The sequence below is a fragment of the Penaeus monodon genome, chromosome 2, assembly GCF_015228065.2.
Source record: "Penaeus monodon isolate SGIC_2016 chromosome 2, NSTDA_Pmon_1, whole genome shotgun sequence".
NCBI lineage: Eukaryota > Metazoa > Arthropoda > Malacostraca > Decapoda > Penaeidae > Penaeus > Penaeus monodon.
In genome coordinates, this window is record NC_051387.1 from 8377414 (window position 1) to 8404913 (window position 27500).

At 48.3% G+C, this 27500-nt stretch overlaps 1 protein-coding gene across 5 annotated transcripts in view; it reads left to right on the forward strand.

The window, feature by feature from the left end:
- LOC119580851 (C-terminal-binding protein-like) overlaps nucleotides 1-27500 on the forward strand; it is a 67954-nt gene that overhangs the window by 23461 nt on the left and 16993 nt on the right. Inside the window, exon 1 of one of the 5 annotated variants that reach the window (XM_037929021.1) lies at nucleotides 16430-16448. The exons of the other annotated variants lie outside the window; for them this stretch is intronic. The gene's annotated coding sequence lies outside the window, so the exon portion shown is untranslated. Of the gene's footprint in view, nucleotides 1-16429; nucleotides 16449-27500 lie in introns of those variants that run through there. 5 annotated transcript variants of the gene reach the window in all.

Sequence of the window (27500 nt, forward strand, 5' to 3'; positions counted from 1 at the left end):
ACCTCTCATTCTCTCGTTCTCTTGTTCTCTTGTTCTCTTGTTTTCGTTCTCTTGTGCTCATTGTTTCTTTCTCTTCTCTCTCTCTCTCTCTTTTCTCTCCCTCTCTTCTTCCTCTCTCTTCTGTCTTCTCTCTCTCTCTCTCCTCCTCTCCTCCTCTCCCTCCTTCTCCCTCTCTCCCTCCCTCTCCCCATCCCTCCCTCCCTCCCTCTCTCTATCCTTTTCTCTCCCTTCCCCTCCCTCTTTCTTCCCCTCTCCCCACTCCCTCTCCCCCAGTCGCATTCGCCTTTCCCCTTCCTTCCTTTCTCCTTTTAAACTCTCCCTCATGTCACAATACACGTCAGAGGGACCGGGAGTAGAAGGGGAGGAGGAAGGGAGGGGATGGATGGGAGGGAGAGGAGGAGGAAGAAGGGAGGGGAAGGGGAAAGGAAGGATGAGGAGGGAGGGAGAGAGGTAGGAGTGGAGGGTAAGGGGAGGATAGGAGGAACCAAGGAAAGCAGATAGAGGAAGAGTGGCGAACGGACGGATGAGAGGGAGGAGGAACGAAGGAATAAATTAATAAATAAATAGAGAAAAAAAGAATGAAAGAAAAAGAAAGAAACAAAGCGAAGGAAGGAAGAAAGAAGGAGGAAGAGTGAACCAAGGTTGGGAGGGAAAGGGGGAGAGAAGTGGGGAGGATAGGGGAGGATAGAGTGTGGGGGGGGGAGAGAGCTAACTGGAGACAGATTGATGTGCAGAAAAGGGACTCGGGTTGCGAGATAGACTCCTCCCTCGTACGTTTTGCTCGAGTGACCTTTGCTATTCGTTGAACCAGGTCTCGAGATGGAAATGTTCTGTGACCTTTGCTGACGCATACATTATCTTGAGTATTTCCTGCTGCCGCCGATGCTGCTGCTGCTGCGCTGCTGCTTTGCTGCTGCTCTGCTCCGCTCTGCTTGGGGTGGGTTGTACATGCAGGGGAGGTTAGTGCGCGTGTTATGTGTCTTTATCGGTGTGTGTGTGTGTGTGTGTGTGTGTGTGTGTGTGTGTGTGTGTGTGTGTGTGTGTGTGTGTGTGTGTGTGTGTGTGTGTGTGTGTGTGTGTGTGTGTGTTTGCGTATGTTTCTTTTCCGTTTTGATCTATTTTTATATGTTGTATTTTAGTTCATGTCATGATGTAAAGAAAAACTATGAGGAAAGGAGAGACAGAGACCGAGTTACACAGAAACAAGAGAGGGAGAAAGAGAAAGAGAGGGAGAGGGATAAGAGAGAGAGAGATGAGAGAGAGAGAGAAGGAGATGGAGATGGTGAGACATGCAGACAGACAGGGAGAGATGTTGGAGGTCAAATAAAAAAATAAAGAGAAAAATAAAGACAAAGACGACATACAGAAACGCGAAGAACATGGATCTAGGAATCGAAACCCACAATTAAAAAAGAAGAAGAAAAAAAACAGAGAGAGAAAAAGAAATCCCAGAAGAAACAAACCATGAAAGAGGAAGATCCACAAGCATAAAGGTTACATGCATGCTTGGCGCGGCAGTAATCAAGCATGTATGTGTTCTGATCCGATGTTATCTGCACGACACAGTTAGGCAGTTCAAGGAGATGTTGTATATGTGGAGGTTTGAAAGGATGGGAAAGCAGAGGGAAGTCGTGATGGCGGGAGAACAAGGCAAGCTTTTTGTCGTGTGATTAACTGTCGTGTCTCTTGGTTGTCCGCTTGTGTGAGAGGCGCAGGTAAAGGCACATGACGTCACTTCAATAGATTTGCCGGTTTTGGAAGATGCGCGAGTTGATAGGTTCATTAACGTAAGAGGAGATTCGCATAAGTGACGTGGGGTGAATGGGAGAGAGGAGGGAGGAGGGGATGAACAGGAGGCTTGAGGGAAGAGGAGTATTGGGGAACGGGGGAACGATGAGAATAATTGGGAGGGATTGATTGTAGATAGATAGATATATTAGATAGATAGATATATTAGATAGAGAACGAGAGATTGAAAAGTAAACCCTCACGAGAGAATTGCTGACAAAAGACCACGTTGAGAAACGACAAGACAACATCACAATCGTCATCAAACAAACGTCAACCGAGGCTCATGTTTGCCGGGCGACATTTTCCAAGGAGATGCGCCCCGTGTCCAGACGCCATATAATTTACCTCCATTTGCCGTATGAATAAGGATGAGCGATCTTTTATTACTTGGGGACTTTATTACATAGCTCTTCGCGTCTTGAGGAGGTGTACTTTATTACCCAAACTTTTATTATGGGGAGGGGGACGCCTGCCTTGCGCTTTTGTTTTTATTACTCGAAATACTCTGTTCTTCGAGTATTTTTAAGTTTATTATACTCCCGTTGTGTGTGTGTGTGTGTTTACGTTTCATCATTATCTGTCTGTTGTGTTTAGCATATTTGGCGAGAAAGCGTACGTGTTTTTTTTTTTTTTTTTGGTTTTATTTTGTTGTTTTCTTCCCGTGTTTCCTCCGGGCTTTGTTTTCCTTTCAAGAAAGTCGACTTTCTTCTGGGTGTAGGGAGGAAAAGAAATCTGAACTTTCTCTCCTCATTACCAGTGCTTGGATCATCCCCATGAAGAAAAAGAAGAAGAAGAAGGAGGAGGATGAGGAGGAGGAGGAGAAGAAGAAGAAGGAAGAAGAGGAGGAGAAGAAGAAGAAGAAGAAGAAGAAGAAGAAGAAGAAGAAGAAGAAGAAGAAGAAGAAGAGGAGAAGGAGAAGGAGAAGGAGAAGGAGAGAAGAATAAGGAGAAGAAACAGAATAAAAGGAAGAAAAAAAATAAATAGCGGGGTTTCTATTATTCTATTTCTCCTCTGTAAATCAACTCGGTCTCACCCGCTACGCCTCCGCACGCTCGGGCTAAACCAGTAAACAAAATTTCCCGGGATCAGGGTGAAGTACCTGCCTTAACCGCACCCTTGTGTTTCTTGCCTGCCCTTCCCTCCCCCTCCCTTCCCTTCCCTTCCCCCCATCCTCCTCCTCCTCCCCCCTTTTCTCTCTTCTCCTCCCTTCCCCTTCCCTCCCTTCTCCTGCCCCCTCCTCCTCCTCGCCTTTCCCTCTCCTCTCCCCCCTTCTCCTGCCCCCTCTTCCTCCCCCTTTCCCTCTCCTCCCCCCTCCTCCCCCTTCCCCTCCTCCCCCCTCCCCCCCACGTCGTCGTCCAGGAACACCCCCCCCCCTCTCGGCGCCCTCCCGCACGCCCGCCTCGCCTTGCGGTCACCTTTCATTCTCTAACGGGCTTTCCCTTTCTCTCTCCCTCTCTTTTTCTCTCTTTCTCGCTTGCCTTTATGTATTAGAAAGTAATTTATCCCTCGCTTCGGTCGTGTTCTAGCGCGGAGGTTTCTCCCGGTGTGATTTTTTTTGTTTTATTATTATTTTTTTTTACTTATTTATTTGTTTTATTTTGTTTATTTATGTATTTATGGAATTGTTTCGTTCATTTGTCCGTTTGTGTTTGATTCGGTAAAGTGTAGTGAACCCTTTATAGCATTTGCCTGGATTTTATAATAACTTGTAATCTCGTTCAACCTCTACTGCTACTACTTCTACTCCTACTCCAATTCCTGCCCCACCTCCTCCTCCTCCTCTTCCTCCACCTCCCCCCTACCTCTTTTTTTCTCATCTTCCTCTTCCTCTTCCTCCTCCTCCACCTCCTCTTCCTCCTCCTTCACATCCACTTCCTCCTCCACCTCGTCATTATCATCCTCCACCACCACTACCTCCACCTCCTCCTCCTCCCCTCCTCCTCCTCCTCCCCCTTCCCCTCATGTCATCTCGACACGGTCACCCCCTATCCCCTCTCCGCTTCCCTCGCTCTCCCCTACTTTTTCTTCCCCTCAGAACCAATATATCGACTTCCCAACCTCCTCCTCCCCCCCCCCCTCCCTCCCACACAAGCGTTCCAACCATCAGTGTCCCTTCCCCTCCCCTCTTCTCTCTTCTCCTTCCCCTCTCCCACACTTCCACCTCTCCCCTCCGCCTCCTCTTCTCTCTCTCTCTCTCTCTCTCTCTCTCTCTCTCTCTCTCTCTCTCTCTCTTCTCTCTCACTGCTCGCTCTCTTTCCATTTATTTTTCGCCTGTCTCTGCTCCCTTACCCCTCCCTCCCTCCCTCCCTCCCACCGTCTCTCCCTCCCGCTTCCCCCCTTCCCTTTCCCTTCCCTTCCCCCTCCCTCGTCCTTCCCCTCCCATTACCCCCTTCCCTCCCCTCCCCACTCTATCCCCCCCTTCTCACCCCACCTGTCCTTCCTCTCCTCCTCCTCCCCTCTCCCTTCCCCTCCCCTCCCCCCTCCCCTCCCCTCGTCGCAACAAGCCTTTGCAGCTGACCACGTTATCCAGTGTCCTTCTTAACGGGGTCCGAGCTTGATCTCCCAGTTGGTTGAAGAAAAAAGTTTGAAGTTAAAGTGGTTAAGTTTAGGTGGAGTTGAGGGGGGAGGGGAGGGTGGGGGGAAGGGTGAGGAAGGTGAGGGAAAGGGGGGAGAAAGGGAGGTAGGTAAGTGAAAGGAGGGAGGAAAAGCAAGAGAGAGTAGAGAAGGTAATGAGAGAAAAAGAGCGAAAACAAAGAAAAAGGGACACAGACAGACACAGTAAAAAAGGAGAGAAAAAAAAAAAGAGAGATAAACAGGAGAAGTTGAATCACGTGCAGTTAAGTTTGTCGGCTGTTTTTGACGATCCTTAAGTTTCCTCGCTGTATGGTGGGTGTTGTTAGCGGGCAGAGCAAGCGGCCAGGGAATTATGTGGTTAAATCTCTCGGTAGATGGACGGGCCGCGCAGTCTCATTTTTTTCGCTTTTTTCTCTCTTCTCGATTTCTTTCGGTCTTTTGCTCTCACGGTCTGTCTGTCTGTCTGTGTCTGTCTGTCTGTCTGTCTGTCTGTCTCTCTGTCTGTCTCTTGTCTGTCTCTCTCTCTGTCTCTCTCTCTCTCTCTGTCTCTCTCTCTCTCTCTCTCTCTCTCTCTCTCTCTCTCTCTCTCTCTCTCTCTCTCTCTCTCTCTCATGTTTTCTTGAAAACTTTTTTTTTCCTTTCCGTAAACCGCTGTAGAGTGTGTTGAGCGCATTTCATGGCACGATTAAAGGAATTACTTCTGACTTGAAATTCCAGTAAAAGGTTTCGCTAGTGAGACATAAAAAATAAGATAATTATAGAGTTCAGGAAAAAAAACAACAACCTTAAAACAAAGCAGAAAAAGAAGTGAAAAAGGTAAAAAAAAAAAGTGAAAAACACAGGTCGACAGTTTTTGGTAGACGTTCTAATCATTTTGACTAATTGCACAACCTTTCGCTCAGTCTGTACCAGCAGAGTTGGGGGAACACTGTGACCGTATTATTCATCACGTGTTTATACTTCTGCCGCCGGTCGAGTTTGGGAAACGAATATATAAAGTCCTTGGTCGGTTCTTCTTGGATTCCAGTAGCATTATTGATCGATTTCTCTTGTTCTGTTAGCAAAAGGGAATCGTAATTTTCTGCGCGGAAGTTTTTTATGTTTTGTGCTATTGTTCGTTTATTTATAACACATACATACATATATACATATTATATATATATATATATATATATATATATATATATATATATATATTATATATATATTATATATAATGGAGGATAAAGAGGGGGATTCCCGTTTAAGAGAAGGAAATTGAAAAAAAAAAAAACTCGTGTTTAACCTTTCGCTTTACCCGCCTTGTTTTAAACTACCCCATTTTCGAACGAGAGTCCTGTCTCCCGCATTAGGCTAGAGGAGAAAAGGGTGGGGAAAAAAGAGGGGGAAAAAGAGAAAAGGGAGAGGAAGAGAGAGAGAGAGAGAAAAAAAAGAAATCTTGAAGGAAAATATATTATCCATCTAACATCGGTTCTTGGCCGACCCCGAGTTGTCTGTGTCTTTCTTGCCCGCAACGTCAACCAATGCCGCCAAGGATTCACTCTTCAATTTATGGTTCATAATTCATTTACTACAAGTCCCTCCCCGACTGGATCTTCTAATCGCTCTCGATCGCCGTGGTCGGATCCTAGGCCTCCCTCCGATGCACCGAATAGGCCTAATTAAGCAACAGCGAAGACAGGTGTAATAAAGCATACAAAAAGCGTAATAAAAGAGCACGTTGGCAATGCTAGGGGGAGTGTTGCCAACGTGTAGCAGTATTTTGCCGGCCGACGAGTGTTGCCACATGGTCGCCATTATTCCGAGCCGGGTGTCGAAGGCCGAATTTTGATATCTGTCTGAGGAGAGTGCATGTGTTGCCATTTATGGCGGGTCCCCCTTTTTTCGTTTATTTTATTCGTATGGGATCTTGTGGGCTTTATGAATTAATGGAGGGTGTGGTATGCGGTCGAGGAAGGGGTTTTGGTCGTTCAATAAAGCGAAATGGGTGTTCCTTCCGAGAATGGCATTTAATGCACTTGAAAGGCAGTTGTGTGGAATCCAATACGCTTTAACAATTGGTAAAATAAGAGTTATGACATACATGACAAGTAAACCGAGTTGATATACTTTCCTCCCCTGGATGAATTGTGTAGAAATGCTGCTTCCTATGGGTTTGGAGTGTAAAGATAGCACTAAATATCTGCAACTGTCATCTCGCCTCCATTGCAGCTCCGCCAATTGTGCGTTGCGGTGCACAATAATGTTTCCGTATGGCATTTTTTTCTTTCCTTCTTTTTTTTCCTGCCACCCAACATTAATTTGCACTCCTCCCACCTTCCTTCTAAAAAAAATAAAGATTGAATACAATGACCCTGAAGAAATACGGAAAAATACAAAGGCATAGGAAGGATTTGGGGAATGCGTCACTTTCCACGAAAGGCGAGAAGACGGGGCCACGAGAGAGAGAGAGAGAGAGAGAGAGAGAGAGAGAGAGAGAGAGAGAGAGAGAGAGAGAGAGAGAGAGAGAGAGAGAGAGAGAGAGAGAGAGAGAGATTGTTTAGCGAGCTGGGATAGGCCATGCGTATGTGAGGAGCTGAGACCGAGAGACCGAAATCCGGAAAATGACCGAAGGGTAGAAATACCGATGTAAGGAGTGAGAGTGAGGCAGGAAGGGAGGAGGCAGCCGCCCTGTATGAGTGTGTTTGTGTCTTTGTATATTTCTATGTTGGTATGTATCGGTATTTGTGTCTGTGTCTGTCTCTGCATCTGTGCCTGTGTGCATGTGTTCGTATGCGCGTGTGGTTAGCAATGATTACACCATTAATAAGCAGCACGAGTTATTTTCAGTGGCTTAGCAATGCGCGATTTCCGTTCCCTCGAAAGCTGTTGACGTGTGCGCTTGGGGGTCCGTCCGTTCGTCTGTCAGTCGGTTTGTCGGCCTGAGGAAGTCGGCCTCTCTTTTATTATGGGATGTTGACGATAGTTTGGGAAGACAGGAAATTAGAAAAGGATTGACGGTGTTGCACTAAGGGGTTTATCTAAATGAGAAGAGAAGAGAAAGAGGAGAAAAGAAGAGATGAGATAGAGACAGACAGAGAAGACAAAACAAAACAAATTGAAAAAAAAGGAAAGAGAAAAGAGCTAAGACGAAACATAAAATGACACAAGACAAGACAGCAAAGAGGAGAGCGAAAAGAGAAAGGAACAAAAACAAATGCGGGAGAGATGCGCAGTACGAGATCGAGCCATCGTCGCTTACGGTGTCCCGCTGCGTATATACATCAAGTGTTGCGTTACAGGGTTACAAGGTGGGGGCTGTGAGGGAAGTTTATGTGAGCGATGGATTGGTTTTCTGAGGGGAAGGAGGGAGGGAGGGAGAGTAAGGGAGGGAGTGAGAGAGAGAGGGAGGGAGAAAGAAAGAAAGAAAGAAAGAAAGAAAGAAAGAAAAGAGAGAAGGAAGGAGGGATAGCTGAAGTGAGGGAAGGAGGAAGAAAGGAGAGAGGTAGGGAACGAGGAAGAGGAGGAGGAGAAAGGAAGAAGATTCGATAAAGAAGAGGAAAAAGAAGAAAAGGAAAAGGAAGAAAATGGATGGCGGTGGAGGATAGAGGCCACATGTAGGGATGCTTGGAGAGGGATGTGTAAGGGCAAGGAGAGGGGAGGGGAAGGGAGAGGGGGAGCGGGAGGGCGTGGGTGTCCAGGTGGAGTGGAGCGTAACACGGAGCGCGGCCTCCACGCGTCTCCTCGTCTCTCTCGCAGCGGAAATGTTAGGTTAGAGTTCGCCTCACCCGCCAGTCAGTCCTTGGGGCGAGCGGCCAGAGAGGGGGGCTAAAAATATAGTCTTTCTCTTGTACTGCACCGAGGGAGGGAGGGAGGGAGGGGGGAACGGAGGTTGGGGTGGGAGGGGAGCCGGGGTAGGGTGAGGGAGGCGGGGAGGAAGAGGGGCGGGGGGAAGGGGAGGTAAGAAGGGAGAAGGTAACGGGGTGTTGTTGTAACGCACGGGCGTGGGTGGACGTGGACGTAGGGGCAGAGGAGAGGGTAGAGGGGAGGTGGGAAGGGGGAAGAGGACAGCAGGTAGCGCATAACGATCGTTACGTTGATGGTACTCTCTCAGCGGCTTGGAAATGTTCGTTCGCCGACCAGGATTTGCATATTCAGATCAGATGCGCGCAATCTTTTCAGCCCATGGAGGTGTCTTTGGCATGGAGTGGCTGGACGAAGTGCATGCAGAAGATGAAATCTGAATGTAGAATATATTCCCTAAAGGAATAAGACTAAAGAAACAGACCGCCGAGCATGGGCGAAGCGAGAGTACGCTGGATTATGTAGGACTTCGTTACTTGTGCATGCAAGTGTGGCATTTACCTGCAGCTGTGGTGATTATACTTGTAAATGACTCTGTCGTATTTATGACATCAGCAGGTGCACACGATGAGCTCTGTAAGTCAATAAGATTGCGCGTGAAACCACGATCGGTTTGCAGACGAGCTTGTGTGCGTGTCCGTGCAGGTATGAGGCGCGAGGAGAGGATGGACATGTTACCTTATACCTGGGCCAGTCGTGCATCCGGAATAGGATACGCCGGCTATTTGTCATTCTGTCAAGCTGTTTGCTGGGGAGAAGTTACCTTTTTTATATGTAAAGAGAGCAGTTCGAGTCAGGATATGCAATTATTTTTGCCTTACTGCTTCATTAGAGGGCGGCGAAAAAGTTTTCGAATCAGATACTCAGAAAAAAAGAGAGGGTAGTTAGTTCAACCTCTGTCGCGTCAGTTAAATTCTTAGTTATAAAATTCCCGGTTAATAATACCTGAATGGCATAATCTCCCCATCACTCTCACTCTCGGTTCATTCAGCCTTGCGTCCACAACAGGCCTATACAAAGAGATGCTCCGGAATCCTTATTCAAGAAAAAGGATCAGATCGCATTTGTAATATTAGTCAGCGAATCCCAAACAATCGCTCAGTGACGAGGCATCTTATATAACGATAAGTTAATGTTATTAACAAATCATTGGCATGGAGTTTGTATACTCTGGGAGGAATAGGTGTGTGCTGGCGTTGCTTCCGATTGTTAGATTGTTAGCTGCTCTTTAACCGCTGACCGTAAAAGTAATCTGCGTTTGTTGTTCATTAACGCCGTTCGGGGCTAAGAGGATAACGAGCAGTCAGGAAGAAAACCTTCCAGTTATTGCCACGATCAGGGCTCTGAGAAGAATAAAAAAGAATGTTTCAGTTCGAGTTTAAAAAACAAAACAAAACAAAATAGTGAAGTCTATTGCGTATTCTCTGAGAGAGAGCTGCGTACCACGAGTGTCACAGAGACTTCTGTTGAGTTCGAGATTAAGATAAAAAAAGAGAGTTTGGTAAGATATGGCAACATGCTAGCAGCTAGATCCTGTTTTTTTTCCTTGAGGTTTGAGGACTAACTTTTTCAAAGTGGGGAGTCCGTTTGTTTTGTGGGTGTTGTAGCAGGTGAGGCTGTGGTAATGAGCTTATTTAACTCGGTTCTTTTTTGCTATAAGCCGATCGTGGAAATTGTTTGGATGATTCTCCCTTTCTCTGCCTGTCTGTCTGTCTGTCTGTGTCTGGGTCTTCTCTCTCTCTCTCTCTCTCTCTCTCTCTCTCTCTCTCTCTCTCTCTCTCTCTCTCTCTCTCTCTCTCTCTCTCTCTCTCTCTCGCTCTCTCATAGCTGTGTTTAATTGGAGCATGATTGGATGTTGCATCACGTTTTTCCAAAGAAAATCAAATAGTTTTTTCTTATGTTCAAAGTTTTGGTCCGTTTTGCAAAATTAATTCGCCGTCATGAATGCTTTGGTTCCTTTCACGCCAAAAAAAAGAAAGAATTGAACGCGTGTCATGGAGAATAATAATAAAAGTTCGACTGCCAAGAAAGGTTAAACAAAGGTTAAAGCTTAGCGGAAGTAAAGAGCGAACCATATCAAGTCCTAACAAGACAAATAAAAAAAATAGAACAAAAAAAAAATCCCCTCAGCGACGCTTGAAAAAAGTCCCCCATAATCAGCGGTAGAAAGAGTAACATGATGTATAAGAAGGGGAGGAGGTTAAAAAAGAGAAAAAAAGAAAAAAAAATGGAGACGGAACGAGCTCTCCTTCGGCCGAGTTGGGAAGCGAGTGAGGAGTGGATGTCGAAGGGCCAAGTTTACGCCGGAGGATCTTACACCAACAGAAACTCTGGTGCGAGCGAGCTAGCGGCGACGGCAGCCGGCGGCGGCGGCGGCGGCGGCGGCGGCGGCGGTGGTGGCGGGCGGACACTTCACGCTGGCCCAACTGCCCTAGTGCCCTTTTTAGCGTCCCGATCACACTTAATTCCCCGCGACGCCCTTCGCCCTAGCTCCGGGGGGAGGAAGGAGGGGGCGTGGGGCGGTGTGGGGATGGGTGTGCATGAGCGTGCTTTGTATGGCAAGGCGACAAGTGTGTTTGCGAAGTATATTGTCTGAAAGTTGGCAATAGCGCTGCCTCTCCCGCCGCCATGACGGGGAAGGTGGGGAGTTGCCAAGTCGCAAGAGTTTCGTGTGTGTGTGTGTGTGTGTGTGCGTGTGTGAGTGTGTGTGTGTACGTGCGTGTGTGCGTGCGAGCGAGTATGTATGTGTGTGTGTGTGCTGGAGGGGCTAATTCGGTGTTCGGATATCGCTTGCCGAATCTTAGTTTGCGTGGGCTTCTTAATTCCGAGAACGTCCTATTAATCAGAATAGATGTAAATATGTTTTCTTTTTTTTATTTTATGAAAGGGAAGGTTGTTGTTTTTTAAATGATGTTGGGTGATTTTGAGTTTGAATCCAGGTCGTTGATCGTTGATATTTACTCTGTAATTACAAATGTATATTTATATATATATATACTTTATTCGAGTGACGTGTCGCTTAGGTATTTTAACTGTTGCAATGCAGCGAAGTTACGCTTACATTATGAACTTGTTTATCTGTGTTTATCTGCATAACCTAAGTTCTTTTTTCTCTATGGGAGTTCCCCTAGTTCCCTTTTTTACCCTGAAAACAATACGCTTCTCCCCGCAATCACTTCGCTATTCCAATTGTTCTAAAAAAAAAAAAAAAAAAAAAAACGCAAATCTCCCCAATTAACGAGTTGAAAAGGACCCTCTCCCACTGTCTTAGTCGGAAACACGAAAACTACATTCTTGAAGATGCGTTGTCACATTGTCGTTTCTGAGTGCACGATAATTTTCGCCGCGCTGAAGTGAAGGCTTTTTTTTTTTTTTTTTTTTTTTCTTGCCTCGGACCGGAGAAGCAGCAGGAGGGGGTGAGGGGGGGAGGGGGAGGGGGGCAGAAGGAGAAGGAGGGGGAGGAGGAGAAGAAGGGGAGGGGAGAAGAGTAGAGGGGGAGGGAGAGGGAGGAAGAGGGGACGAGGAGGGGAGGGGGAGAGGAAGGGGACGAGGAGGGGAGGGGGGAGGACGAGGAGGGGCCGTAGGAAGCTTCAAGGACAAGACTTCATGGAAAGACCGTGTTAGGAAGTAGGCAATATTTTCCCGCCAATTTCGGCCGGGCGCACCCACGTCGCGGAGGCTGCCAGATGAACAATAATGGCGCTTATACACTTTCTGTTCTTGCTGCTTGCATTGCTGTTGTTCTTGCTTGGTTGCTGATTTTTCTTGCCTTGGTCGCTGCTGATTGTTCTTGCTTGTTCTTTAGTGATTATTTATTCGGGTTCACTCGAAAAGGAGTATTTGTGATGCTTCTGTCGATGAGTGCCGGATGCGAATTAACCTTGTTTTCTCTATTAATTGTTTAGTCAGGTTAATGTTTGGATAGTTTTCAAGGAATACGGATCTTATTTGTTTTTATTATTTTTTTTTTCTTTCTTCCTTTTGACGTGTGTTAGGAGTTATCACTGATATTTGAGCGTGGTCGGATTAAAAGATATTCTGACAACAAATCTCTTTGGCATATACCGTAAGAGCTCCAGATATCTGTCTAGATAATACTGGATATTTGTCTTTTTTTATGAACGAATTACAAGACGAGGCATTGTTTTCCGGCATGGCATGAAACACGATTGTGCTGAAGGTGATGATTAGAATGACCTTACGCCCCGATAAACCTTATCAGATAACATCCCTCCCTCCCTTCCCCCTTCCTCCTCTCCTCCGGTCACCACCCTGGAAATGAAGTTCCCCTCCCCTTACCCCACCCCCCCCCCTTTATCTGAGGGCATTCCCATGTGGGCGAGGGAGGAAGAGTCATGTCCCGTGACAAACTACAAATGGTACGAACACCTTATCTCCAGGACGCACGCATGTGATCGTCACCTCCCGTTGCCTCCTTCATCGCTCCTGTTCTGATACGTGGACGAAAGCTATTGAAAAAAAAAATGGGGATAAATAGGGAGATTGGAATGGGGGGTGGGAGAAGTAGGAAGGGAAGAGAAAGAGTAATAGGAAGAAATGTAAAGACCGATTCATTAAGTATGGGTGTGTATATATATTACACACACACACACGCACACACACACACACACACACACACACACACACACACACACACACACACACACACACACACACACACACACACACACACACACACACACACACACACACACACACAAAGAGAGAGAGAGAGAGAGAGAGAGAGAGAGAGAGAGAGAGAGAGAGAGAGAGAGAGAGAGAGAGAGAGAGAGAGAGAGAGAGAGAGAGATGAGTGGTAAGGACTGACCAGAGGAGACCTCCACCACCCAAACTCGATCCGGTAAAGCGACGCGCGCGACTTTGAGCCTTATCGACAGCGGCGATGCCATTATCTAACCCCGGAAAGTCTAGGGTACTCGGGGCCGTCGGAGTCAAGGTGGCGTCATAGCTATATCTCTCTCTCGCTCTCGCTTGAACTGTGTTGGCCTGACTGACGCCCTGTGTGTGTGTGTGTGTGTGTGTGTGTGTGTGTGTGTGTGTGAGTGAGTGAGTGAGTGAGTGAGTGAGTGAGTGAGTGAGTGTGGTGTGTGTGGTGTGTGTGTGTGTGTGTGTGTGTGTGTGTGTGTGTGTGTGTGTGTGTGAGTGAGTGAGTGAGTGAGTGAGTGAGTGAGTGAGAGTGTGTGTGTGTGTGTGTGTGTATGTGTGTGTTTATCTTATTGGAACAGTCATAGCGATGATTTGTCTCTCGTTTCTGGGTTTATGCTGTAAAGAGGTTAGCGATAGCCACCGGATTACGTTTTTTTTAATTTTTACGTTATTATTTGGACTCGTTTTCGAAAAGAGATCAAATTTTAAGACTAAAAGGGGGTAATAACAATTGCCAATTAACATACGCATTCGTGTTCGTAGACTTTTATAACCTCTTTTTTTTGACCGTGGAAAAATCCAAACGTTCCTTAGTTATTTCTTTCATTAGACAAGTGACGTTAACTGACCTTTATGTAGAAGGTATGTTTAGAAAAAAAAGTAATGTCTTTCAGTATGTGAAAAGGGTTAAAGTGCTATTGTTCCACCGAATAAAAAGGGCCAGTTACAGTTTCCGTAACGACAATGCATTGGGCAAGACGATGGTAACGCAGAAAAAGGGCTGTTATACCAAGGCCAATAACCCCCCACGAGAGAGGGAGAGGGAGACAGGAGAGAGAGAGAGAGAGAGAGAGAGAGAGAGAGAGAGAGAGAGAGAGAGAGAGAGAGAGAGAGAGAGAGAGAGAGAGAGAGAGAGAGAATTATTTATTCTGGATATAATGAGAGCCGGAGAGAGGAGATAGGGGGGAGGTGAGAGGATGCAGGGGCATGGGGCCAGGGGGCAGGAAGGGGTATGAACGCCAGCCGGGAGGGCATCAGAGGACGGCAGTCAGGGACGAGGCTAGGGCAAGTAAGAGGGCAGAGTACACTACAACCTGTCCATGATGCCCACCCCCTGCCCCTGCCCTGCTCACCAGACTCCCCAACCTTCACCCAGTACCCCTTGCCCCTACCCAGAGGGCCCCGTACCCCTCCCCTGCCCCTTTGCCTCGCGCCAGTGGCTGGAGGCCGCGGGGGTAGAGAGGTTAGGCAGGGGAGAAAGATCAGTGGCGGGAATATATTGTTTAGAGTGAGGAATGCATATTTCGGCTTCGGGCTGAGTCGCGCGCGTTTTTTTTTTTTTTATACTGTTCACGGGTGATTGGAACACTGTTCCTTGGTTCAGTAGGTTATGCTATTACAACACTGATAGTGCGCATATCGTTGTTGTTTATTTATTTTCAGTATTGATGAGAGCCGTTAGCGAAGGCGGTCCGAGCTTAACCGCTTTCTTGGGACTCGGGAAGAAAGTTCGAGAAGTTATGTCTCCTGGAAGTTCTTTCTCATGAAGATCGTCGATAATGTATGGCAGGATAGCCTTGGCTCCCAGCGAGCATCTGTCGACTGTCCCAGGCGTCGACATTAGGGCGAATACACTTAGTTCAATGGACTGACTCGACATGCAGAAATATCCCAGCTGCATTCTCGAAGCCGTGTCCAATCAACAGCTTTCTCATTTATTAAGTGTAACTGGACGCAAAGTAAAGAGTATGTTAATAAGGGGAGTGAGAACACTCGAGAAGTTCTACTAGCGTGCGGTGGCATAAATATCAATAGAATAAAGGTTATAATTGTCGCCATTTGTCATTTCCTGGGCTCATCCACGCGGACTGGACGTCAAGTGGCGATATTATGCACTCGCTCTCCAAAACTTTCTTATTACTCGACGGAAAGTTTTCGAAGTTTCACAGACTCATTGGCAGGGACGTTGGGAATGCCAAATATATTCGGCAGCTCCCGATTCGGCCGGATAACGAATATGAGAAAAATGGTTTAATATCGGTTGTGGCAAGAGTAAGCTCCGCCAGCCGACATCGCGGCCCGGAGAGCTAGCGAGCAACACGAAGAAATTTTTGCGCAACGTCACCGAGTTTTACTGACTCAGAGGTGGGCACATGTTTGCTCTTTAACATGCATACAGAAAAGGGGGAGTGGGGGGAGGGAAATGGATGTTGGAAGATCCCCACATACGCCTCTTCAGCTTTTGCATAGGGGCTGAAAAGAGGGCAGTGAACCTGCCATCTTTCGAACAAAGGTTGAGAGTCGATGGCGGTCGGCATCAACCTCCCAAGTCTCTTATAACGAGGTCCTTATACTTCTACTTTTTTTCTTTCTTTCTTCGTTCCGATTCTGTCTGTATGACATGATTTCCATTCCCGCGTTGCTATGGATTCCTCATCAAGCGAGCCGACAAGGCGTCGCAAGATGGTGGTAATATTATCGATTGATGCTACACTAATGTCCCCCCACCACCACTTCCCCTCCCCCACCCCCACACCGAATAAAGAGGTTGTCCCTTACAGGTGGGTGCCATAAGGGCCAAATTCCCACGTTCCCCCCCAACGCTCTTACTCACGAACCCCGCTAGAGCGAACCCACACCGGAACCTGCTATTATACAGTTTCCACTTCGCCCCAAACCCCCTCGTCCGTTGGTAGCGATTAGGAGCGGGTTCTACGCGAACTCCGGCCGTAGGACGAATCGGGTACAGAGGCGAACGAGGGAGAAAGATCGCTGTGGTGGGAGTCTGAGAGAAACAGAGGTTACAAGGTCTGGTTTTTCTTTTTTTTCCCGTCTCTCTCTCTCTCTCTCTCTCTCTGCTCTGTGTCTCAGTCTCTCCTCTTTCTCTCTTTGGTCCCCTCCCCCTCCCTCTCATATACTCCCCCCCCCCTCTCTCTCTCTCTCTCTCTCTCTCTCTCTCTCTCTCTCTCTCTCTCTCTCTCTCTCTCTCTCTCTCTCTCTCTCTCTCTCTCTTTACCCGGGCAAAGCAAGGCGGCTGAGTGACCGGTTAGTCGATTTCTTGGCGTTAGTGTTGTCGCGAGGACACCGATTAATTCAATTCCACGCATTCCTTCCTGTTTCCCTTTATTTCTCTCCGCAGGATCCTCGAGACAACCCTCCTCAACCCCTCGAACCCACAAAAACCCAACCCAACCTCCACCCTCGAACCCCACACGCAAAAAAGGGAAAAAGCGAGAAGTAAAAATCGGCAGCGGGTGACGTACCCCACACGTGTGAGTTCGTACGTTCGCTGTTTGGTTGCTTGGTGGAGTTGGTTAGACAGACTTCGCCGTTCAGTCTTATGGTAGCATTGTGTAGGTGTTTGTGTGTGTGTGTTGTGTCGTGCTCATAACCATCCCCCCCCATTAATTTTTTTTTTACTCTTTTCTCTCTTTATCCTTCGTTCTGTGCTATCATTATCTTAATTCATTTGAGATTGTTTTTATTTATTTAATTAATTCTCTCTATTAGTGATGTTTATTTATTTCAATTAAGATGGTGTATTTGTGTGCGGTTTATGGACTCCTTACGAACCCATTGGATTTCGTGTTCTTTGACCATAGAAAGTGGATTACTGGATAACTATATTACCCTGTGTATTTCTAATAATTAGGGTGGTGGTGGTGGTGATATTTGAACGCGAGTGAATGAAATAACATTTATGATAAGACAGTAAAGGAGGTAAGGTTTATCAATGCAGTTTACCGAAAGTGCGCTGACTGGACAAGGGAAGCAGCCATTGTGTTTATTTGAAAAGTGATTAATGACTTTCTAAATTATTCGCTTTGCATTTGCTCCCGAGAAAGAGACTTCATTCATCCACACTGTTGCTGGAGGTGAACGCTGAACAGTTATCCTGTTTTGTTATTTATTGAACACATGCTTTCCATTGTGAATACTGTGCCACGCGGAGAATGAGATTGCCGGACACGAAATCATTGATAAGGATGGAAATGCGCCATAATGTGGATTAGAAAACGGGGAAAAAACAGAACCAAAGAAGTGTTTGAGACAAGGAAGCAAGTATTTGGAAGTGACCAAAGAGCATTAATTTGAATGAGTAGAAAGGTGCATTCTCGAACTAATAAATACCGTCATTTTCGTGTACATTTTGTGTTATGAATTTGAAATAAAAAGTGAATAAACATTTTGGAAACGATGAGAGAGAGGGGGTTTAAGCAAAGCCTTTCCGGTATGAACAAATGGGTTAATTGCTACTCTAAATGTTGAGAATTGAGAGAGTGAGGAAGGAAGGAAAACATACCACCTTCCTTTCTGCATTACAGTCGAATTTCTCGCATCAACCGCAGTGTTTGAATCGACTTGAAAGAAAACTCGATTGGAAAATGGAAGCGCATACAGCGGTTTGGTGTTGATGTCACGCAGAGCTAGGGAGTGGTGGTTCACAGTGTGGTAATATCAGAGAGGGAGAGAGAATGGGAGGAGGGGGTAGGGAGAGGGAAAAGGAAGGGAGGAGGGGTAAAGGGGTAAGAGGAGGAGGAGGGGGAAGGGGGAGGGGGAAGGGGGAGGGGGAGGGAGGACGAGAAGGGAGTTAGTAGGAAGGAGGGAGGGAGTGAAGGGGGGGAAGGAACAGAAGGGGGTTGGTAGGAAAGAGAGAGAGAGGGGGGTGAGGGAGGGAAGGGAAGGAGATGGGTGGGGAGGGTAGGTAATGTGGTTTAAGGCTTGGATGAGTGGCAGCTTGTAACGAAAGTAAAACCTGAGCGTTCTGGTGTCTCGTCATGCATGGCGGGGTTGCTTACGCCTATCTGACACCGGGCCGGGATGGCGACTGGTGACATTTTCCAAGGAATATTATTTATTCCCATCTTTTCCCCTCCCCCTTTTTTTAGATCTTTTATCGGACGGGTTTGATTTTTCCCTGGCTTGGGGAATGGGCCGCGTCGGTGTCGATGCTTTGTGGGAGGTCGGTTGACGGGAAAGGAGGAAAGAATAGGCAAATGTGGATAACGAGGTGCGTTGTGGCAAGAGCGGGTTGCGTATGTGTGAAAGAAGACCTTAGTGTTGCCACCGAGTCGGTAATTCTTTTATTATTGGTTAAATCGCCTTGTTAGCGTGGGTTGGGCGGTGGTTCAGCCAGGTGAACAGTAGTTAAGCCTGTTGTTCTTACTGAGCGAGTTTGCGAAGGATTTGAGTTGTATAGAGTCTGCAAAGCGAAAAGAAGTTATCGCCAAGGTTTTAAAACCGTTGTTATCATCATATCTTGTGATTGACTTATGTACCCAAAGAAATTCCTAAGCGTTTATTCGGAGGGAGGATCCAGGGCAGTTAGGCGGCGGGTTTGAATAATTTAGCGCTGCGTTTGAGAGAGAGAGAGAGAGAGAGAGAGAGAGAGAGAGAGAGAGAGAGAGAGAGAGAGAGAGAGAGAGAGAGAGAGAGAGAGAGAGAGAGAGAGGGGGGAGGGAGAGGGAGAGAGATTAGAATGAGGATAGAGGAGGGAATGTGGTGTGCTGTCAGGTGCCACCACAGTTTACGTCATTAAGCTTAAATTTAGTTGGGAGAGGGGGGTGTATCAGGTCGCCATTTCTCCCTGAGTCGTGTGTCAACTCACCCTGCCTCTCTCCCTTCCTCCCAAGTCCCCACTCACCATCTTCCCTCCCTCCCTCCACCTCCTCTCTCCCTCAACAGCAGTTGTCTTTGATCGATATGTAATAGTTGGTGGGGAATGCGGCGGCAATCTATCTCGTGCCGCTTGTCTGTGGGTTGAAGACGCGTGTGTTTACGGAGCCTTGACGGGCAAGGTCAGACAGCGGATGTCACTGATCACGTGGCCAACATCGCCGCCGCTGCTGCCGCAGCCGCTGCTTCTCCCCTTGTCCTCTGCTGCGGTCATTGGATTTGCTTGTGTGGCCTCCCTCATTTGTTTCCGTTTTTGCTTCATTTTTCTGACGTGGCAGTTATAAACTTCCGCGGAATGTCAGGATGTTTATATTATACCGAACGGGTGGGTCATTGGTTGTTGAGCAGTGTATGCACCGCCTCTTTCAATCATCGCCGTGCACGCCGGTACCCTCTGTTGCCGCTTCATGACGAAACTCGCAGAGTTGTTTCTGCTTTAAAAGCTACGGAGAGAGAGGAAGGCAGAGGGGCATGTGTTTAGCGCGGGGTCGTGTCTCGCGGGTTCATGATGGCTAGGGGTTCGCGCTGCAGAGGCAATACGTTCCTTCCCACGTGTCTTCGTGGTCGCTGAACACCGTAGTCACTCCCTGTGTGTTATGAGCAGCGGTTATGCAAAGCGGGTTGTGATAACGTGGCGTTCGCGCTGCGGGCTCTTTTCCTCTCCTACATAATGTTCTCGTCCCATTGTTGAAATAAGCCATCTGTCGTAATGTATTGTTTCCAAATAGAAACTACCTACTTGTTGCCACTTGCACACCGCCACCGCTTCTGTTGCACGCTGCCCCGGTGTCGCAACATTTGCAACGAGGAACTCTTCTTAGACTTTTTCTGTAGTTTGTTTTTACTTCCTCCGACGCGGAAGTGAGCGCGGGAAAAATTCTCGCATACGCCCGCCGACGCCTCGCACCGCCATATTGTGTTGCCATGGACGCTGCGAGTTGCCTTCGAAGCGGACGAGGATCGGCCTAAGGAGGAGGACCGCTAAAGCTAAGCGTCGTGCAGACTCGCTAGGAACGTTGCGGAGCGAAACGTGAAGTTTAAACGAGTCAGCCTCTCTCTCCCATTTTCGCAACAGGAACGGATCGAGGTGGGGAGGGGGGGGGACTCTCCCAGCTTATGTTGTCACGTGGTTGCGGTGACACAAGGGGAGGGAAAGGCAGGTAGACGAGGGGGGAGGGAGGGAGAGCGAGCGTCTAGCGGAATGCACAGTACGCCGTGAGTCAGCATTCGACGTCTGGGGTCCGGCGATGGCTAGCCTGCCTGTCAGCCGAGTCAGAAGCCCCGGATGTTGCTAGGATTCCTAAGGCGGCCGAGCCTCTCGGTGGGCGATGTGATGGGATGTTTTAGTAATGACGGTGAGGCTGCTAAACGTTGTGGTTAATAATAAAGAATAATAATTAAATGTCAAATAATCCAGACAAAAGCGAAGAAGAAGAAGAAGAGGAGAAAAGAACAGAAAAAAGACCTTCAAATCCCCCACTCGGTCCCAGCTTTCGCGGAAGGCTCGAGCGGCCACCTCAGCGGCTCGAGGCTCTCCTTACGAAGCATGAAAAGACCCCATGACGTAGGTTCTTCTTAGGCTGTTTGTTACTAGCACGAGTCAGCGCCTTCCTCGTCGTAAAGCAGGTGCAGACAACCCGAGTAAGTGTGCGGGGCGTGGAAGGAAGGGTGGGCGGGCTTGTGTGTGAGCCTGTGTATGTGTGTGTATCTGTCTCTAGAAGAGTGAGTCAGCACCAGGGGTCGTCCGAGCCATCGCTAAACCGCTGACCACGTGTTTTTTTACCCTCCTGTGCGACACTTGCTGTTGATTGTACCGTGCTTCTAGCTTACCGTGTGTACAGACTCTCGTGGTTGGCTGAGCACGTGTTAGGTTGTGTATTGTGCTGTGATTGCGGCGGTGCTATGCGCCGGACAACTCTTCCTTTTTTGTGTGTTTATGGAGTAGGTGGGTTCGTTGCCGTGGTGATGCTAAGAGGGTCTTACAATAACCGTCGTTTATTAAAAAGAACTATGCCCATCTTCTGGAAAGGAATGGATGGTGATGTAGCCCTACTATTCCAGTTATTAATAAAACACAGCGGTCATTGATTGTTGATATGAAACCCCGGTAGTGCTTCCCCTTCTCTCTCCCCATCCCCCTCCGCTTCTCCCTTCCCCCTCCCATTCCCCTTTCATCCTCACCTCTCCACACCCCTCCCCCTCTCCCCCCCCTCCCCCTCCCCACCCCTCCTAGTGCATGCAATCTCACTTTTTATGTAAAAACAAGGATACCCTTTCACGAGGAATCCCGGAGTTATCAGGAACAAAGACAGAGCGTCACAGAAAATGGACCTAAGGGGGTAAGAGAGAGAGAGAGAGAGAGAGAGAGAGAGAGAGAGAGAGAGAGAGAGAGAGAGAGAGAGAGAGAGATTGAGATTAAATAGGTAGGGTAGTCAAGATAAATAGATAGATTTGATGCAGTAGAGAGATGTACGTCACCCAGCCTAAGACAGAGGAAGAGGGATACACGAGGAAAAGAAATGGCGGGAGACAGGGAGTAAAATTCCACAGTCGTCATCCAGGCGAGTCACAAATCGGGCGAGGGCTGATGACGTAAGAGACGGGGTGGGGTGGGGGGGAGGGGAGGAGGAGGAATAGAGGGAGGGTGAGGGTGACGGGAGGAGGCGGCGTGAGGGGAAAAAGGGAGAGGGAGGGAGGGCGAGAGGGGGGGATGCTAATGCTGATGGTGGAAAAGGAGTTTACGCTCAGATCATTGCAACGTTATTATCGTTATCAACAGTGGGATGCTTCTTCTACCGTAATGGAAGGGTTGGGGAGAGCCAGAGAGGGGAAGGGATTTTTTTTCTCGAGTGTGTTTGGGACAATGACCTTGACACAGACACACGCACGCACACGCACAGTCGCGCTGTTGTTACAGGCACTTAGAGCAGTGCCGGCTAGCGATGTGCGTGCGTGTGTGCGTGTGTTTGTGTTTGGTGCGAGCTTCTCTGTCTTGTGACCTCTTTCTCCCCCCCCCCCCCCTTCTTTACTCTCTCTCTCTCTCTCTCTCTCTCTCTCTCTCTCTCTCTCTCTCTCTCTCTCTCTCTCTCTCTCTCTCTCTCTCTCTCTCTCTCTTCTCTCTTACCCCATCAATAAGATAGGGGTGAGGATCCTACGTTACCTCATCCTTTTGAGATGTAAGCTTTTGTCTCAATAAACTTGTCAGAGTAAAAAAGTCTCTCTCTCTCTCTCTCTCTCTCTCTCTCTCTCTCTCTCTCTCTCTCTCTCTCTCTCTCTCTCTCTCTCTCTCTCTCTCTCTCAGAAATTAGTTTTATGTTTACTAAAGTGACTGAACTGACATCAGCCCAAATCTGTGTCTGTGTCTGTCTGTGTCTAGATTTGTCTGTGTGCGTGCTTGCGAGTTGCCAGTGTGTCTATGTCTGTGTCTGTGTCTGTCCTCCCCTCCCTTCACTCCTTCCCCTTCTCGCATCCTCCCATCCTTCCCCTCTCCCCCTCCCCCTCTAATACCCCTGTTTCTCCCCCCCGTGTCCCTCCTCCTCTTCCCCCCTTATCCCCTCCTCCAGTCCCCCCCACCCCCTTGTCTTGAAGACGCCCGCACTTTTTCCGGGAATTATTTACTGCTGCACCAGTTGTTCGGTCCACTCCTTCGTTGTTTACTTTTCTATTTTTTCCCTTCCCCCTCCCCTTCTTTCTTCTCCTCCCCCCCATCTCCCTCCTCCCTCCTCCTCCTCCCTCCTTCTCCTCCTTCTCCTCCTCCCTCATCTCTCCATTCCCCTCCTCTGCTCTCGTCTCCCTCTCTCCCCATCTCCACTCTCCTCCTCCATCCTTCTATTCTTCCTCCATCCTTTTCTTCCTCCTCCATCCTTTTCTTCTTCCTCCATCCTTTTCTTCCTCCTCCATCCTTTTCTTCCTCCTCCATCCTTTTCTTCTTCCTCCTCCTCCTCCTCCTCCTCCTCCTCCTCCTCCTCCTCCTCCTCCTCCTCCTCTCTTCATCACTCTTCTCCTCCTCTCCTGCTGCTCCTCTTCCTCTTCCTCTTCCTCTTCCTCTTCCTCTTCCTCTTCCTCTTCCTCTTCCTCCCCCTCTCCTCCCCCTCCCCCTCCTCTCTCCCTCGTCTCCTCCTCCGCGTCTTCATGGCTCTTACATCCCGATTCCATTTTGAATGTCACATGCACTGTGTTGCGTTTTGTTCTTTCCCTTTCTGTCTGTCTGTCTGTCTGTCTGTCTGTCTGTCTGTCTGTATTCTCTATCTGTTTACACTCGGGCAACCACATACACTTAAAGACGCATGCTTTTACATACCCATGAATATACACCTTCACTTACACCTATACTTACACCTACACTTATACATGTATACAGTTGTTATACAGGTAGTACTTACACATCCAAACAGTGCCTATACAGAATTCCATACACTCACACACATTCCCACTGTCACTCACTCACTCGCCCTCCCAAACACACACAGGCACATCTATTCACTGACTTACTGCACACCGGAATGGTGAAATATCTGCTCACGACCTCGTCTGCTTTGTGCGTGTGCGTGCGCGTGCGGCAGGCTTTCCTTTGTGTTTTTTTTTTTTTTGTGGGGGGGGTCTCTCTCGCTACCTGTGTCTGTTTATCTGTACATCTGTCTGTTTTTTTTTTCGCCGTCTCACTCTCTTCTTCCCTCCTTCCATTTCTCTGTCTCTGCTTCTTTCATTCTTTCGGTGTTAGAACTGCTTTTTTTTTTCCCTTGGCATTATCTGCATTTATTTCCATGCCTTCTTGCTTCTTACTTTTCCTTCCCTTCACTCCTAACCTCCCAGTTCCTGTTTTCTTTCTCCCTCTTTCTTCCCCTCCCGTTCTCTTTTCCTTGTCTCCTTTTCTCTTGTTCGTTCCTCCCTTCCTCGGTATTTCTTCCTCTTCCCGGTTGGTTTCTTTTCTCTCTCACCTTTTCTCTCTGCTTCCTTCCTCTTCCTTCCTCTACTTTTTCTCTTCCCTGCTTTCTTCTTCTCTCTTTCCCTCTCCTCTTACTTCCTTCTCCCTTTCTTCTTCCCTTTCCCCTTTCTTCCTCTTCCTTTCTCTCCTTCCCCTCTCCTCCTCCCTCCTTCCCCTCCGTCCCTCCCCCTTACTCTCCTTCCTCCCTTCCCTCCTTCCCCTCCTTCCTCCCTTCCCTCCTTCCCCTCTCCCCCTCCTTTCCCTCTAGTTATTTGAGGAGTTTGTCTGTGCGTGGAAAGAAGTTAACGAAAGATTAATAAAGTTAGCGACTTTGTAGCATCAACTTTTACGCTAGCGACTTTTGTTAGGCTCTCTGCCCCTCCCCCCTTCCCCCTGGTCCCCCCCTGGTCCCCCCACCTCTACCCCTCCACTCGTGGGTACTCTATCCCCCCAACCCATCCTTCCGCTATTTTATACCTATGCCTTACCCTAACCTTAGTTTGGTTTTAGATTACTCCCCCCCCCTCCTCCCTCTTTACCCATTTCCCCTTTCCCCCTTCTCCATCTCCCCCCTTTCCGATTTTCTCTTCCATCTTCCCCCCTCTTCGATTTCCCCTCTTCTTTCTCCCCTCCCCCTTCCCCTTATTCTCATCCCCATTTCCCCTCTCCCTCTTCCCCTCCCCTCCCCTCTCCCTCTCTCTCTCCCTCTCTCCCTCCTCCCCCTCTCCCTCTCCTCCTCCCCCTCTCCCTCTCCCCTCTCCCTCTCCTCCTCCCCCTCTCCCTCTCCTCCTCCCCCTCTCCAACCTTCGTCTTTCAACTGAGCTGTAATAAACCTGTAAAGACAGCGTAGACTGTAACACGATACTAGTGATAACGGGTCATTAATTATAGACCATTGGTAATAAATCACTACTAATAAAGAAATAGGTAATTATTGATGGACCATTAGTAAAAGTTCTCTAACAATAGACCATTAGTACGAGACCACTAATCACAGACCATTTATAATAGATCATTAACGCAAGACAAATTACCTTGAGAATAGGCCGGGCAAGACATTGTGATGGACACCTACCTCCCTCCCCCCTTCCCTCGCCTCTGCTTGGTGCCAGGACGGCTGTACCCTGTCCCCTTCCCTTCCTCTTTCTCCTTTTCCCTCTTCCCCCCTTCATCTTCTTCATTTACCCCTTTCCCCCCCTCCTTCTCTTTTCCTTATCCCCCTTCTCTTTCCCTTCTCCTCACCCCCTCCCTTCTTTCACTTGCCCCTTTTCTTTCTCCCCTTCTCTCCCCCCCCTCCCCCTCCCCATTTTGCCATCTCCACTACCATCTCCTCCTCCTCCTTCTCCCTTCTCTTTCCTCTCTCCTTCCTCCTCCTCCTCCTTCTCTTCCTCCTCCTCCTCCCCCCTCCCCCCACTTCTCCTCTTCCTCCTCCCCCTCCCCCTCCCCCCTTCACGCCCCCCTCACTTCCTTTTCCTCCTCCTCCTCCTCCTCCTCTCCTCCTCCTCCTCCTCCTCCCCCCCCTCGTTTTCTTTTTTCCGTCTCCTGTCCGTGTTTAGATCCCTTTTAATGCCTCTTCAGCTTGGGTGCCCCTCACTCTTTTCTTTCTCCTCCTCCTCCTCCTCCTCCTCCTCCTCCTCCTCCTCCTCCTCCTCCTCCTCCTCCTCCTCCTCCTCCTCCTCCTCCCCCCCCCCCCCACAAGCCCTTAAACGTTTTATCTGGGTTGTTTGTCGCGTCATCCTTGATTCCGTGTTTAGAATCACCTTTTTAAAGTGGTCGTTTTTCGTGTTGGGTTGTTTCCTCCCGTCTATTTTCTTATGTTTTTCTGTTATTTCTTTCTCCCCCTCCTCCTCCTCCTCCTCCTCCTCCTCCTCCTCCTCCTCCTCCTCCTCCTCCTCCTCCTCCTCCCTCCCCTCCTCCCCCCTCCTCCTCCTCCTCCCTCCTCCTCCTCCTCCCCTCCTCCTCCTCCTCCTCCTCCTCCTCCTCCTCCTCCTCCTCCTCCTCCCTCTCCTCCTCTCCTCTCCTCTCCTCCCCCTCTCCTCCCCCTCTCCTCCCCCTCCCCCTATTCTTCTTCAGTGGTCAAACTACTTCGTCCCTTTGTTCCTAGTTTAGGTCGTTAGGAAGGTCGTTTTATAGGCCTATGGTTGTTTGTCAAGTTCTTTTTATTGTTGGTTTCTTCGAGATTTCTGTTCGTCCTTTTTTTCGTGCATTTTATACATATTCTGTATGTATGTTAATCTATATATTTCTCTCTCTCTCTCTCTCTCCCTCTCTCCCTCTTTCTCTCTTCCTCTCTCTCCCCCTCTCCCTCTCCCTCTCCCTCTCCCTCTCCCTCTCCCTCTCCCTCTCCCTCTCCCCCTCCCCCCCTCTCCCTCTCCCCCCGCTTTTCAGTTTCATCTTTGCATTCCTCTTTCTATTTTGTTGTCGAGTGTTTGTTTGCACACTTGCGCGCGACTTTTGATCTATCATTAACCACATCAAGGAAAAGAAAGGGCCCGTTTTTGATGGCACCCGTGACAAGGTCTGAAACTTGTTTTTTTCCCTCCTCGCTTTAAAGTCTGGTATTTTGTGTGGGTGTGCTTTGACCCAGAGTCGAAATAAGTAAGGTCTTGCCGCTTTAAACTTCTACAGAGTTCAAGTGTGTGTGTGGGGTGGGGGTAGGGGTGGGGGAGGGGGATTAAGGACGGGGGAAGAGGAGTGATCCCGCGAGACCAATCACTATAGAAAATTGTTATACTCGAAGGTGTAACTATTCCATTCGTGTATGAAGTGCCATGGGGATGAAAAGGGTGTTTTAGTACGGTCTTGGTTTAGTTTTACCAAGTCACTTTAATTACATGGCTTCATGATCACAGCCTTTTTAATGATCGCAGTGTGGTTGCTATTTCTGGCAACTGTGACTTGACGACTTATAATTATAAACTACTTTGGAATTTAGTAAGCCATGCCAGTCAAGCTTCCACAACGTTTAATCATCTCTATTTATCTTTTTTTTTTCTCTAGTAATCTAATCTGCGTCCGAGTAAAGTAAAGTTGATGTATTATTTGCAACCCCCCCCCCCAACAGCGCAGGATGGCGGGCCAACCGGGACTAGATCTGCGTCTCCCTTTCAAATACCCGATGGGCACGGGGGGAGTTGATGTGTTCCCGACCGCGGTTTAGGTGCGAATGGTGAGGTGTGCTTGGCTGGACCCATGATGAGAGATAAGAGCTGCGCAAACTGGACTGGGAGTTTGGGGACACAAGAGGGCGGAGAGTTTACCCCTTTTCTGACTCTCTGGCCTATATTTTAACGCATACGACTTGGTCAGATGCGCAACCATGCACGCACGCAACCCCCCACACCTACCCACCCGCCCGCCCGCCCCTCAGCACGCATATATGCATACAGTATTGCCCAATCTATACGACAGATCTTACACACGGGCTCAGAATGCATAGACGTTCATTCATAAACTAAAACGAGACTGATATTACTAATAGGCGTTGATAAAAGATGCATGCATAAGTGCATGCGGAAAATGGACCACGCGTGAAAGACGAGCAAAGTACGAAGTGCATACCATAGTATATAACAAATTAGACGGAAATAAAACGACAGTGATAAGACCAGTCAGTCAGTCAGTGAGTCCGTTCACCACACGCACCATCAGTCACCACGAAATGCCGGCACAGTCACCACCGCCGCCGCCGCCGCCGCCGCTCGCACGGTCACGTGTGTGGTGATAGTCGGCGCAAAGTTTTAAAGACAAAAGTTTGTTGGAATGAGTTGGGTTCTCGGGGAAAAGTTGTGGTGTGTGGCGGGAG